The 15,777-nt window shown below is 32.8% G+C and overlaps 1 protein-coding gene across 1 annotated transcript in view; it reads left to right on the top strand.

Moving 5' to 3' along the window:
• The window catches only part of LOC114336055 (myrosinase 1), a 107,749-nt gene that overhangs the window by 23,079 nt on the left and 68,893 nt on the right, over window positions 1-15,777 (top strand). The window lies entirely within an intron of this gene.

Raw genomic sequence — 15,777 nt, forward strand, 5'->3', positions numbered from 1 at the left:
GATCCAGACCTATTAGTTTACAGGAGAGCGATTTCAAAAAATTTTATACATATTATATAACTTTTTCTCAACTTTTGACTTTCACGTATCACATTGTTGTTAAGATTACTGGTCCTGATTTAGGTCGAGTTACAATATCACTTTTTTTAAGAATTTTAGGTGAAGATCATTGTAAGTGGTTTATACAATGGTATTTCAACAAAGTAAGTTTCTTTGCTATTTATTATTTACTATTTATTTCTTTTGACAATAAAACTGGCTATTTATGGCCCTTTTGCTTTGTACATACATTGCAAAAAGCTCGAATTTAGATTGTGACCAGAATTTGTTTTCCAACGTAAGAAATCTTTAGATCCCCGGCGCTTTAAATTTCGGTTTGTTTTAATAGATGTCGCTGTTGCATGTGTTGCAAATTATTTTTAATAATTTGCTAACAATATGACAGGCAGATTTGGTTTCGATTAAGAGCAAACCGCAAGTCGCTCTGTGAAGTCCAAAATGACGAAATCTTCATAAACGGATTTTGCTGCCCACTGTATCGAAACTAAATCTTAAACTGTTTTTATACCTTCGTTTACTTACAAATTGAGTACTAGGAATCAAATGCGTTAAATTTTTACGTAGATAGGTTAACGTGTCGTGGAATGCACATTGTATATTCCCCACGTCTATTCATTTATCCTCCATTTATTTGATTCACCGATTAATTAGTCCAGTTATTATCTTTTAACTTAATAAAAGATTTTTGAAGAGTTTTGTGCTCTTATTCACACAAAAATTATATTTCCAGTATCTTGACATTTAAGTAATTAGACTATACCATGCCATATACATAATTAAGTACTTACATTTGAATGCGCAATAATAATTATTCTCCTAAGATTACAATGATCTTTAACCTTGTATACGAGTATAGCATTCCATCAATACGAAATATCTTAATTCGATAATTAATGGACCTAGACAACATAACAACACTTAAGACGAATGATGGATTATTTTATAGTTGCCACCTACACTTTCACGAATGTTGTATTTACATACTTTATAAAAAGTTATCTCAAGTATCACTGTGTCAGTGATTATTGTGAAGGGAGGCTAGGCTTCTTATTTTTACTTAGTAGCAATATTTGAAGAATAAATTACACTATTGAAATTAAGAGTATTATATGAGATTAAACCACAATTATTTGATTGTATGTAATACAAATTACATTTTACCTAATTTTGACGTTTCGAATACGACTCCGTAAATTGTTTTTAGAAAAGATTATTTTTCAAAAAAAATCTTTTTTGAAAATGATTTACGGAATAGAATTTAAAACGTCAAAACCAACAAAAAATGTAATTTTTATTACAATCAAATTGTGATTTCATGCCAATTCCAAATCGAATATTTCAACGTGAAATACCCAAAAAAATTAAGCACTTTTCGGAAAAACTCATCACAACTTTTTTAAAGTGTTTAAAAGAAGCTTTATTTTTGTTTTTCTAAAAAGTTTCTATCATCAAGGATAAGCAAGTTACGCTTAAAATAAAGTTGGTCCCTATTTTTGTGAATTTCTTATACAGCGTGTCCACGGATGGGGTGCCCAAGAGGAAAAACTTTTTTATTTTAAATTTTAGCGAAAAATGTCATTCTTGATAAAAATATTTGTCTGTTCTAAATCCGTTTAAAAGGACATAAAATTCAAGTTTTTCAAAACCTGCCTTATTTTGTTGCTAATTTTATGTAAATCCTGATAAATTTTTGCACTAAGTTCGAAATAGTAACAATAATCTAGTGTTTCTGAGCTACAATGCAGCTTAGTAACTGTCAACTCCGATAAATAATTTGCTAATTGTCATTATTTTCGACAATGTTAAGCTTTCAAAAAAGAATTTATCTTTTGAATTGTTGTGAATTATTTATCAATAATGACAGTTCACAAGATAAATTCTTTGTTGAACGCTTAACATTGTCGGCAAAAATAACAATTCGCAAATTATTTATCGAAGTTGACAGTTACTAAGCTGCATTGTAGCTTAGCAACCCTAGATTATTGTTACGATTTCGAACTTAGTGCAAAAATTTATAGGGATTTGCATAAAATTGGGTACAAAATTAAGCAGGTTTGAAAAAACTTAAATTTTATTTCATTATATGGGGTTTTAGAACAAGCAAAACTTTTTATCAAGAATGACATTTTTCGGTAAAATTGAAAATAAAAAAGTTTTCCTCTTGGAACCACTTCCGTGGACACACTGTATGATCTGTAATTGCTTCGGTTCAAATCTCAAACCGTGAATACTAAACAGGTTTGTCTTTTCTAAATATCTTAGATTTTTTGTTTTTCTAAAAGTCTGAAACTGGTTAAGATATGGCTATTCAAAATTTGTATGCATTCTTGATTAGTGACTCGTTTAAGTCCTTTCAATTACATACATACATACATACATATTCGAGCACCTATTATACCCGTAGGTGTCGAGCTGTACAAGCGCTCTTAAATTTTTTCTACAAAATTACGCCACTCTTTTCTGTCTCTAGCTAGTTCCTTCGTCTCACTCTATGTCTTCCCATTTTCTTCGAGAATCTTGCTTATTCTACTGTTCCATGTTTTTCTTGGTAGTCCTCTACGGCTTTTCTCTATTTTTCTTGCTTCCCATATCTTCTTCACCTGTCTAGTTTCGTTCATTCTGATCATGTGTCCTCAAAAACATTCCATGGCACCTAGATTTGAAAAACTATCATTCTGAAGCTACATCCTTCTGAAGTTATTGAATTCAGGTTTTCAGTTTATGTTAAATAAGTGCACTAATTCACGGTAAAGAGAACGAAACTATTTATTTAAAGAAAAGAGACTCATTTTCTTCATACATATTTGCATGTTGGATATGAATTTGTGGTCAAAAATAAATACACCGTCTTTAGAAAACCTCCGAAAAGTCCTCAGAAAAAGGAGGAAATGGGACAGAAAATGTGCTGATAGCTAGAGCGACATAAGATCCAATACCAGCATACCTGCAGTTTCGCCTTATCTTTAAAAACTACTGAACAGTGGCAGATCTACGGGGGGTAATTGGGAATTATCATGTTTTCATGAATGCTTCATACTTATCCAATACCAGCATAGCTGCAGTTTCGTCTTCAAAAATGGGGAAATTTTCACCGCGATACGGTCCAGAATTAAAGAAAAAAATGTTGAAACATAAAAATACATTAGCTGATATGAAACTTAATCTACAGGGAACTTATTGCATGTAAGTTATTATCTATGCATTTTATATAGAAATCCCCCCTTAGGAAAATGTTCGTCCACTGCTACTGAAGCACCTTCAGAAAACTCAGGAACAACCACAACAAGTGCGTATAAACAACAGAATAGAGTGCGTATAAAAACATTAGTGATATGCCGTTGAAGCAGTAGTTTTTGCAAATAGCTTACATGATTTGCAAATAATAATGTTCCATATAATATACATATTATCAGATATAAGTAGAGAACATGGACTTAATCTCAATACGAAAAAAGCGTTTAAAAATCAAAGTATATGGTAGTCCTGTCGCCAGGGGGGGTACAACGGCCTCGTTAATTCAGATGGACTTACTCAAGTTTTTTTTATGTATTTTGACCCGTAGAACACGAATTTTTTGGGTAACAGTTGATCCGGATGTCGATAAGATTGTTATAGACCAAGAACTTGAGGAATCAAATAACAGCGATTTTTGGCAAAACAAAACAATATTTTGTATTTTTTGGGCCATTTTAAGTAAAAAATATTTCTACAAGTTTTTTCGTAGGATGCACAGTTTTCGAGATAAACGCGGTTGAACTTTAAAAAAATCGAAAAATTGCAATTTTTGAACCCGAATAACTTTTGATTAAAAAATAAAATAGCAAGTCTGCTTACCGCATTTGAAAGTTTAAGTCAAATTATATCGGTTTTGATTATTTGCATTGGTAAAAATTTATTTTTTTATTGTTTAACAAAGCTATAAACACGTAGGGTTTCCCGTGCTTTTACATGCGTTTTAACGCATGTAACGTAGAAATAGTCTTGATTGCACTAGTACCTATTCTACCTACTCGTTCGATTTTAAATGAGAAATCATAGAAACATCACTCACGCACTAGTTGTTTGTAGCTTTGTTTAGCAATAACACAATAAATTTTTAGCAATGCAAATAATCAAAACCGACATAATTTGACTTGAACTTTCAAAGGCGCTAAGCAGAATTGCTATTTTATTTTTTAATCAAAAGTTATTCGGGTTTAAAAATTGCAGTTTTTCGATTTTTTGAAAGTTCAACCGCGTTTATCTCGAAAACTGTGCATCCTACTAAAAAACTTGTAGAAATATTTTTTGCTTAAAATGACCCAAAAAATACAAAATATTGTTTTGTTTTGCCAAAAATCGCTGTTATTTGATTCCTCAAGTTCTTGGTCTATAACAATCTTATCGACATCCGGATCAACTGTTACCCAAAAAATTCGTGTTCTACGGGTCAAAATACATAAAAAAAATTTGGGTAAGTCCATCTGAATTAACGAGGCCGTTGTACCCCCCCTGGCGACAGGACTATGGTAGTCAGTAAACGCGATATATTAAATTCACGGCTTTTGGTTAAGGGGGTAAGTGCAAAAGCTTGGTCCAATGCTATTTAAATGCACTCATTTTTTTCGAATCCTGAGAAAGCTAATAAATATTTTTAAAAGTTGAAACTCAGTATGAAAGATTACATTATTACCGAGGGTCTAAAGTCCTTTAGAATAATCAAAAAGTTTCTTTAGAATCAAATATTTGAAATTAAAAATCATACTAATTTATTTTTTTGTTTTTTCAGCCCTGTAACTTATTAAACTAAACACTATATAAGTTTTCAAGGACTTTCCTCCTGGGTAATAATGTAATATTTCATTCTGCATTCAAATTTTTCAAAAATACTTATTCCTTTTCTATTTTCTCAAGATTCGAAAAAAATAAATAATGCATTCAAATTGGAACAAGATTTTGCGCCTATCCCCTTAACATACAATAAATCAATAAGGTGGACACCTGAACATTTCTTGGTACCAACATAAAAAGCCCTTGGAACCGCATCGCTTCTGAAATAAAACACCACACAGGAATAGCTAGTTCAGCGTTTGTAACATGAAATATCTTTTCAGAACTGACAACTTAAAAATTGGTATCAAAATCTCTATTATCAGATGCTATATATTTTGGACGTTATTATACTAAGTAGAGATCTGGACTTTTCTAAAGCTTCTTTAAGAAAACTTGAGGCCTTCGAGATGTGGTGTTCCAGAGGCATTTTAAGAATTTCGTGGGTTGATCGTATGACTAATGTTGACGTCCGACGTAGAATGGGCAAATAAGGGGAAATTGTTAAGACAATCAATGAGCAAAAATAAGGAGGAATGAAAAGAGATAAATACGGCTTATTGCAACTCATTCTTTATTGGTAAGGTAATTAGAAAGAGAGGACAAGGGAAAAGAAGAATCTTGGCTTTAAAATCTGAGAAAGTGTTTCAAAACATCTACAATCGGACCGTTTCTATACAACATTCGAAATGGATAGGCACCATAAGAAGAAGAAGCTAAAGTCAATTTGAACCGTTTATGGCAAAATCGGGTTATCTTTAACTATGTATAATAATATATGTAAGTTAATTTATTTTTTTCTTTAATTTTTGACGGTGTTGGGGATATATTTCACTTATCCCCTGTAGATCAGCCACTGTTCAGTAGTTTTCTGAAGATAAGGCGTAACTACAGCTATACTGGTATTGGATAAGTTAAATGTGAAGCATTCATGAGAACATGATGTCGCTCTAGCCGCACATTTTCATTCGCATTTCTTCAGTTTTCTGAGGAGTTTTCGGAGGTTTTCTTAAGATCAAAATACGATGCATCTATTTTTGACCACAAGTTCATATGTAACACGCAAATATGCATGAAGAAAATGAGTCTATCTTCTATTAATAATAAATATTTTCGTTCACTTGACTCTGAACTAGTTCACTTAAAGTAAACCAAGTACCTGAATCCTGAATCCAATATCTTCAGAAGGCTGTAACTTCAGAATAGTAGTTACTGAGGACTATCACTGACCTAACTTTCGTTAACCGGGCCACTTTTCCATAAAGAGTGTTGCGGGGTCCTTTATCCAAGTGACAAATTTCACTTGCTCCTCATTATTCATTCCTCTATATTTTAGTCTGGGCTGATTATCGGAGAATAGGCCATTTTTGGGAAAAGTTATTTACCAGCAATTTTATTGCTGGAATCGAAGCTTATGATTATATATATATATATATATATATATATATATATATATATATATATATTTATGCACAGATATCAAAGTGAGGTCCTGACATTACGCGCACTTAGTGAGGACCGGTAGAAAACGTAGACATAATCGTTTCAACTCTTCATAGTGACCTTGACAAGTAAATAGCAATTAAAAAATGACGAGTATACACAAAAAAAATTACGTATATGTGCCCCGTATTGTTCAAGTATATTGCCACCCAAGTGAGGCCATTATACGCAGCTATTAAAGTGAGACTGTATATACTTTTTCGTTATGCGCACAAAGTGAGGACAACTTTACGTGTATATTTCCTTACAGCTCATCAAGTGAGGACCATACAGTGTTGTCGATAAATATGAGATTAATCGTTTCTACTGCCTTTTTCTGTATAACACAGTAAGAATTATTATTGTTTCGATGTTTCAGTCACTTGTAGTTATAAGAAGGATGTGGACTCTTTGTTCTTGCTCGTACTGTTTGTTAATTTTATAACATTTTAGTACCTCAGCATTAAATCACGGTAGCCTTATCGGAGACTAGCGTTAATAAAGAAATAGTTTTATATTTTTAATAATTTACGTTAAAGATGGATAGGAAAGCAAGAATTTTGAAAATAGCGTTAGTTGAGAACAATAATAATCAAAATGGAGGATACAGTGATAGTTCAGTTATGTGAAATTTATATTGAACTTAACATATAAATATAAAAGCCCGACTTTTGATCTAAGGGGAACACAGTTTTTACGGTACATACATATCTGTCATTTGTCAACCCCCTCCCTTCCATTTCCCCCACCCCTTATTTTTAAATAGGGAATAGGGCGTGTACTAGCTCATTTGAAAGGATATTCAATTCTCTATCCAGTATTATTAACATTGACATAATTATCTATACAGAGTGTATTTTAGTATAGGTACTGTTGCCCCTGTCGATTTTCATTATGAAACGACAATTTTCCAACCTTAATTTTAGTATACAAGATGATTTACTTAATTTAATTAAACTTAATGTACCTTTTTTACTGACTTAATTTTACAGTTATTCCACTAGATGGCAAATACAGTGAATATGTGCATATGTTTTATTTCGAATAATCATTTTAAAATAGTTTTAGTTTTCTATTTTCTCTGAAAATTATTGCAAGCTTCTTGTTCTTATACTTAAAATCATGTCACTACAAATTTATACGAGACTACATATTAAGAGTATAGAAAGTATTATAATATATGACATACATGCTTTTTTTCATTTATTGAAGATATTTCACCTTATCCTGAAACAATGCAATGTGACCAAGTGTCCTCAACTAAAAAAATATATCCCACTATTTTGATACTAAATGTATAGTTTGTACTATAAACCGTATTGAAATAGATTGCAACATGTGTGTGTGGTTGGGATATTGACTGCGAAACCTAAGGCTTCATTCGCCTAATCATATTTACCTTTGATTCTTATAACAATAAATAAAATTGATTAATATTTTATATCAATATTATTAGTGTTTTTAAACAATATCAGTATGATATATCAGTATGATATATCAGTATGATAAAGTCAAGATAAACAATACTATAACAGAAAGCTTTGAGGTCAAACAATGACTGCGGCAGGGTGATCCATTATCGTCTATAATGTTTAGCATATTACTAGAAAAGGTTATACAGGAACCAAACATTAATAGAACAGGTCTGATCTACCACAAAAAACATCAGTGCTTGGCATTCGCAGACGATTTGGTAATCTTGGCTAGGAGCAAAATAGAACTTATAGAAACAGTCATGAAACTCGAGGAGAGGGCAGCAACCAAAGGATTGTATATAAATGAAGCAAAACAAAGTATATGGAATGGACAAATAAGCAATTCGTTCGGGGGCAATACATAACAATGACAACAGCGAAGGGAACACAGTATAAATTCGAAGAAGTTGAGAGATTTGAGTACTTAGGAACTGTCTTCACAAGAGATCCTAACTGTGAAGAAGAAATACAAAAGAGAATTATGTCGGGCAACCGCGCTATATTTGCTTTTAATGGGTTGTTAAGAAGTAAACATATATCACGAAGAGCAAAACTAAGAACTTACAAGACCGTAATAAGGCCGATAGTAACGTATGCTTCTGAAACATGGGTCACAACAAAAAAACATCAAGAGTTGTTATTAGTTTGGGAGAGGAAAATACTGCGCAAAATCTTCGGTGGGAAAAACTTAAATGGACAATGGGTAAGAAGAACAAATAAGGAACTAACTGAGCTCTATCAAGATCCTAACATACTAGCAGTAATTAAGGCGCAAAGACTTAGATGGTTGGACCATGTGCAGAGGATGATTCCATCTAGAATTCCCAGAATGGTACTATCTAGTGCATTGGCAGGGAAAAGACGAAGAGGAAGACCGAGGTCACGATGGAGTAATGGAGTTAGAGAAGATATGAGAAGAATTAACTTAAGGAACTGGGAAACAAAAGCGACTGACAAAAGGGAGTGGAAAAGAATAGTACATCAAGCCATGGGCCTACTAGGCTCGTACTGCTTACATATTATAATATCAGTTTTCTAATATTATCCAGTTCCATATCCAGTTCCGAATCCAGTGGTTATATTTCTTCCGTATTGTTTAGTTTCGCTTCCAGTGATTGTATTTTTTTTCTTGTTTTTTTTTAAATATTTATTTATTATTTTATTACTATATTTTTTTATTGTGCTCATAATAGATTGCAACATTGTCTACAGACATGAATGCAGTAACAATAAATAAAAAAATCGGAGATCCACACCCCGGATTTAAAATCGAAACCTCTGCTTTACGAATCCGAGATCCGAGGTGTACCCACTAGGTCACTAGGCTATCGCTCTTAAGACAATATTTTTTCCTGAAACGGGGAACTTCTAAAGCCGGGTCTAGACTATGTAACAAAACATGCTAATAACAAAGTTGTACAACAAATTTGTTGTACAACTTTGTTATGTAACTTGTTATAATATAGCATGAGTATCCAGGCTATATAACAAAAAACAAAACAACAACATGCGCATACATTTTGCAGCATTTTAGTTGGATAGCTGGTAGGTTAGGTAGTATATAAAATTGCGTCATATAAGTATGGAGGATCTCTTCATAGCAACAGCAGCTTGTGTAATATTGTGGAGGCGACACCGGCGTGTTAAATTAATATTTTGGATGTGTCCTTCATTAGCAGCTCGAGCAAAATATAGGTAGTGGTACAGCTCTTTTAGCTGATCTGGAAAGAGATAACATAGACCCATCGACAGGAGACATTAAATGTGATGGCAGTTTTAAAAACTTCTTAAGAATAGAAAGTTCTGATTTTGAATTTCTTATAAATGAAATCGGCCATAAAATAGGCAGAAAAGACATTTCGAGATGCAATTCCAATAAGAGAAAGATTAACACTTATATTATTAGCAAAGTATATTTTTTAATCTTTTTACTCATTGTTTCAGAGAGGAAGTATAACATTTGTGTAAAATTTAATTCCTCAGTATTATCGTCTTCACCTGTTCATGATTGAGTGTCACTGTCTGTTTGAATTGGTGTAGCTGGAGAAGTAGCGGATGTAGGTGTAGTGGACGGAATAGAAAGGCTCGGATATATTGTATGATTGAGTGCCTGTTTGAGTAGCTGATGAAGCAGTCTGCATCTGTGTAGCGAATGAAGTGAATGTTACAGGTTTTATGTCTGAACACTCTGCTCTGTAGAGAATAGTATTTATGTCAAATTTAGAGTTGATTTGCACCGATTTGCTGTTAAGGTTCCGCGTACTGCTTTTCTTTTGTTGGCTTGAGTTATAGGCGTACGTGCATTAGTTTTAACTACAGTTTCTGTATCTATTTTCACTTCTATTTCAGTCTATTCATCGTGTTTTTTATTTGTTTTTTAAATCAATAAATGTAGCTCATCCCATAGCAATCCCATAATACTCGTTACTTACGAAATAGCTCAATTAAATGAGTAGTCAGTTCTTTCGACAATTTCATCGCGTAAATAACCCTACGTGAACAGAGCAAAGAAAAATCTAGCACAATCACTCCAGAATAAACAAGGCGATATGACTCCACTCCAACGGTTGCTGCTCGCGTAGGTACTATGCCAGAGAAATGTTTTAATAACATGTTTTTAGGTGTAGATTAGTGCGGTGCGGTTTTATAACTTTCTTTGACGTTTACCGACATCTGTTGGATAACATAAAACATGCTATATAACCAGAAAAATGTTATACAACACTGTGTTTTAAAACTTGTTTATTTAAAATTTTGTAACAAGTTACAAAACTTTGTTATTTAACATGTTTTGTTACATAGTCTGGACCCGGCTTAACGGTAACTTCTTATAGGTAATACACTACAATTTCTGAATATTTTTTCTGAAATCTATCGAATGGTACCAAACACGACCCCCACGGAGGTGGGGGGGGGTTACTTTAAAATGTTAAATAGGAACTCCTTTTTTTTATTTCAGATTTGGATTCTTTGCGTAAAAATAAGCAATTTTTATTCGAAACGTTTTTTCTAATTACGGATAGGTGGCGCTATAATCGGAGAAAACGGGTGTTGGAAATGGAAAATTAAATTAAAATATGGAAAGTCCCCACTAAAATGGAAAATTTTACTTAACTTTTTTGGTTTTAGAACCTAATAATCACAACCCAATAGGTCCCCAAAGCGCTCGAGTGACTGCACATTTAGCATACTTTGCTCCCCTACTATATGTATTCTAAATAATATGCGAAGTAATTATTAACCCAAACAACCATAATTCAACTTTTATTTACTAATAAAGAACTGGACGAAAGTGTCACATCAGCTTTTATGAAACACATGAATATTTACATAAAAAGGTAAGTGATCTGCTTGAAATCGATATTCCCAAAATCATCTAAAAATTGTTTATACGTGAGTACTTTGAGACTCTTGTATGAAATGTGAATACCGAAATACGATTAGGAATCTCCATTACGTAATTTTTAAATAATACATAATTCTTAGGAAATGAAAGGTATTATACAAACGTGTTAAAAATACTACCTACTGAAATTTTTTGATGGCAATAAATGATGAATTGGTTTATCGAATTTATTTTTAAGGTGATACAGTAGCGATCAACAGGTAGCCAAAACGCGTTCCAAGATTGAGGCTGTAACTTTGAATATTTTTTCGAGATATTTGGCACACGTATTTATAATATAATAAAGAATGGCGGTACAGAGCCCAATTTGAAAAATATATTAATATGTGGAAATTACTCTGTAAATAAATTATATATATAGTTTAGCTCTCCAGGCCTAGAAGGCCCATGGCTTGGTTTACTATTCCTTTCCAATCTCTCCTATTTGCTGCTTTATTTTTCCAATTTGTGATTTTCAGTTCTTCTATGTCTTTTTCAACATCTTTCTTCCATCTGGTTTTCGGTCTACCTTTCTTCTTCTTTCCTCCTATTCCTCCCGTTAGTATTTTTTTGGGAAGTCTCGTGTTTGGCATCCTTTGGATATGTCCCAACCATCTCAGTCTTTGTGATTTTACGATCCCTACTATGTTTGGTTCACCATACATCCTCTCCAATTCCACATTTGGTCTTCTTATCCACATTCCATTCCATATCTTTCCGCCAAATATTTTTCTTAGGACTTTTCTTTCCCATACTTTAAGCATGACTTGCTCGGATTTGTTCATCGTCCATGTTTCACTGGCATACAAGACTATAGGTCTTATCACTGTCTTGTATATTCTTATCTTAGCCCCTCTAGATATGTTCTTATTTCTCAATAAGTTGTTTAGAGCAAAGATACAACGATTGCCAGCCATAATTCTCGCTTGGATTTCTTCTTTTATATTTGGTCTCCTAGTGAATGTCGCTCCTAGATATTGGAATCTCTCTACTTCCTCGAATTTATATATTTTTGCCTCTGTGTTTATTGTCAGGTATTGTCCTTGTGTGTATTCTCGTTCTGTCCATTCCATATATTTAGTCTTTTCTTCGTTTATGTATATCCCTTTCTTTCTTCCTATCGCCTCTAGTCTTTTTAGTATTTCTTTTAATTCTTGTTTGCTTCTGGCTATCATTACTATGTCATCAGCGAATGCCAAGCATTGGTGTTTTCGTTGGTATACAAGTCCTGTCCTGTTAATTTCGGCTTCTCTGATGACTATTTCAAGAAGGATACTAAACAACAGTGATGACAGTGGGTCTCCTTGTCGTACCCCTTCACCGACCCTAAACTTATCTGTTTCCTTTCCATTTATTTTAACCCTGTTCTCTGTTTCTCTGAGTGTAACTTTTACCATCTTTATTAATTTTTTACTAATTCCAATTTCACATAGTGCTTTGTATATTTCTTTTCGTTTAACTCTGTCAAAAGCTTGTTTAAAGTCAATGAATAGGGCCATTGTAGATTTTCCGTATTCGTAGCTTTCCGCTTGTATCTCACGCAGCAGGAAAATTTGATCCACCGTGCTGCGTCCTCTTCTGAATCCACATTGATATTCTCCTATGTCATTATCTATCTTTTGTGTTATCTTGTCTTTTATATGTACTGCAAGTATTTTATATGCAACGTTTAGTAGGGCTACTCCCCTGTAATTATGGCATAAACTTTTGTCGCCTTTTTTGTGAATTGGACACAGTGTGGCTTCAGTCCATTCTTTTGGTATGTGTTCTTGTTCCCAAATTTCTTTTATCAGCTTTTCCAAATGCTTAATTAGTACTGGTCCTCCATATTTAAACATTTCAGCTGTTATTTCATCCTTACCTGGGCTCTTGTTTTTCTTTAGTTTTTCTATTATTTCTTTTATTTCTTTTTCATTAGGCGGTCTTTCCTGTATTTCTTCTTGATCAATATTTTCATTCGGTCCTTCTTCTTCTTCTTCTGCATATTCTGTTGTGGGAATTTCATTTAGAAGCTCTTCGAAGTATTCTCTCCATCTGCTCAGTATTTCTTCGTCGCTTACTAAATTCCTTCCATTTTTGCTTTTGTAGTGTACAGGTTTTCTTTGGAACCCCTTTTTCTCATTTTTTACTCCTTGATATAAGTTCCTGACTTCTCCATTTTTATAGTTTTCTTCTATGCATTTCAATTTATCTTCGTTGTACTTTCTTTTCTTTGCTCTTATGATTCTTTTAGTTCGTTTTCTTTGTTCGTTGTATTGTATCTCCATCTCTGGTGTTTTCACTTGCATCATTTTGAGTCTTAACTTATTTCTTTCATCCAGTTCTATTTTACATTCTTCATCAAACCATTCTTTGAATCCATCTTTTATATTTCTATTACTGACTTGCGCTGCTTTGGTCATACATACTTTTATTTGCGTCCATTTTTGTTCGATGTTTTCATTTTTTGCAATATTTTCCAGTTCTCTAGTGACTAGTCTTTCATATTTACTTTGTTCTTCTTCTGACAGTAGTCTAATAGGTTTAGTTACTTTGTACCTTTTTTTCTGTTGATTTCTAAGAACTGGTATAACCTGTTTAAGTTGTATTCCGACTATAAAGTGATCTGTGTCTGCATCCGGTCCTCTATATGTTCTTATGTTCTTTATACATTTTTCCATGTCTTTTTCGATGAGCACATGATCTATTTGATTTATGGTTTTTCCATCTGGTGATCTCCATGTTCCTTGATATATTCTTTTGTGTTGAAAGTACGTGCTCATAACGATCATGTTTTTTTCTTTTGCAAAATCTATTAAGAGGTGACCATTTTCATTCGTTGTTTCATGCAGACTATATTTTCCTATGGTGGGTGTGTATATTTCTTCTTTTCCTATTTTGGCATTAGCATCACCTAGTACTATTTTTATATCGTATTTGGGAATATTTTCGAATACTGTATCTATTTGACTGTAGAAGTCTTCCTTTATCTCTATGTTTTTCTCTTCAGTCGGTGCATGTATGTTTATAAATGTTATTTTTTGGTATTTTCCTCTTATTCTTAGTATGCATATTCTCTCTGAAATTGGTTTAAAGTCAACGATTAGATCTTTCAGCTTTTTGTTTACTACAAATCCTGTGCCTAACATTCTATTTTCGCCTCCGCTATTGAAAAATAAATAGTCATTTATTTCCATTGAGTTTTGGCCTAGTTGTTTCGTTTCTTGTAGTGCTACTATTTCGAATTTATATTTTTTACATTCATCTACTAGGTGTTTCAGTTTTCCTTCTTCGTATGTTCCTCTTACATTCCATGTTCCTACTAATATATGTTCTTTTATGGGCTGCTTTTCATTAATAATCTGTACATTTTGTCTATTTCGTGTACCTGTACTTTGCCATGTCGTCTCCGTTATTTCAGTCTGCTTTCGTTGTATTGCTAGTTTTTTGGTTGTATATTTTTCTCTTTTATGAGTTGTTGTTGGCTGTTATTCCATGTCCATATTTCACCATTAATGATTAGCTTCTGGTATCCTATTTTTACATTTTTTCCATTATGCCTCTCTACCATAGCCTTGCTTCTAATTTCTTTCTGAATAATTCTTTCTTCTTTTGACATATCATCATTAATATAGATTCTTTCGTCCTTTTTGGTTTTTAATTTACTTTTATTTTTCATTACTTCTATTTTGTTTTTCACGCTGTTGAGTTCCACTATGACAGTATTTTCTCCTATTTTCCTTGCTCCATTTACATCTACTGAAACTTGTAGCTCTTTTTCCATAAAATTCTCCATAGCCCCTCTTAAAACTTTCTGATCATTTGTATCAATTTTTATTCCTTGTATTATTACATTTTTTCTCTTTCTTTCTCTTTCCAATTTCTCTATTTTTTCATTTGCTATACTAATTTCTTTTTCTAATTGACCTATTTGATTTATAGCTTTTTCGTTTGTTTCTCGCAGCTTTTTTATTTCATCTTTGTAGCCGCTTTGTTGATCTTTCAGTTCTTTAATTTCATTCTTTAGTTGTGTGATTTCGTCTCCAGATCTATATTGTTCTTTTTTTATGTCTTTTATATCCATTGCTAATTCCCTCATCATTTTCATCATTTGTTCCATTCCACTTATGTTATCTTCATCTGTTTTTTGTGATGTTCTAGCTGTTATTTTTGATTTTTTGCTGGGATGTTCCTCCTCTTCCCTTCTCCTTTTCATTTCATCATCTAATTCGCTATCTGAACTCATTGTTCTTAATTCCTAGTTATTTTTCGTGCTAGAGTTATTAGTCAATGCGTCACGGGTGAAGTTTCGTGGAGAACTCTACTCACAGTTCAAATTCCCACCCGCACCCGCGCTAGCCGTTACTAATTTTCCAGCACTTTTATTCCTAGGTAAAATCAAAATCAAAATCCGGCCCTGGTTATCTGTTTATAATAAAATTAATTATATTATAATAAAGTTTTCTACTTACAGCTGATTCTGTTTATTAATATGCTTTATTTTCCTGTAGAAATACACCATTCACAATATTGTTTTGTTTCCACCTACTGCAAAACCTGCTTTGTTTATATTCGATATCACACAAG

This window comes from Diabrotica virgifera, chromosome 1 (assembly GCF_917563875.1).
Source record: "Diabrotica virgifera virgifera chromosome 1, PGI_DIABVI_V3a".
In the NCBI taxonomy this organism is placed as follows: Eukaryota; Metazoa; Arthropoda; class Insecta; order Coleoptera; family Chrysomelidae; genus Diabrotica; species Diabrotica virgifera.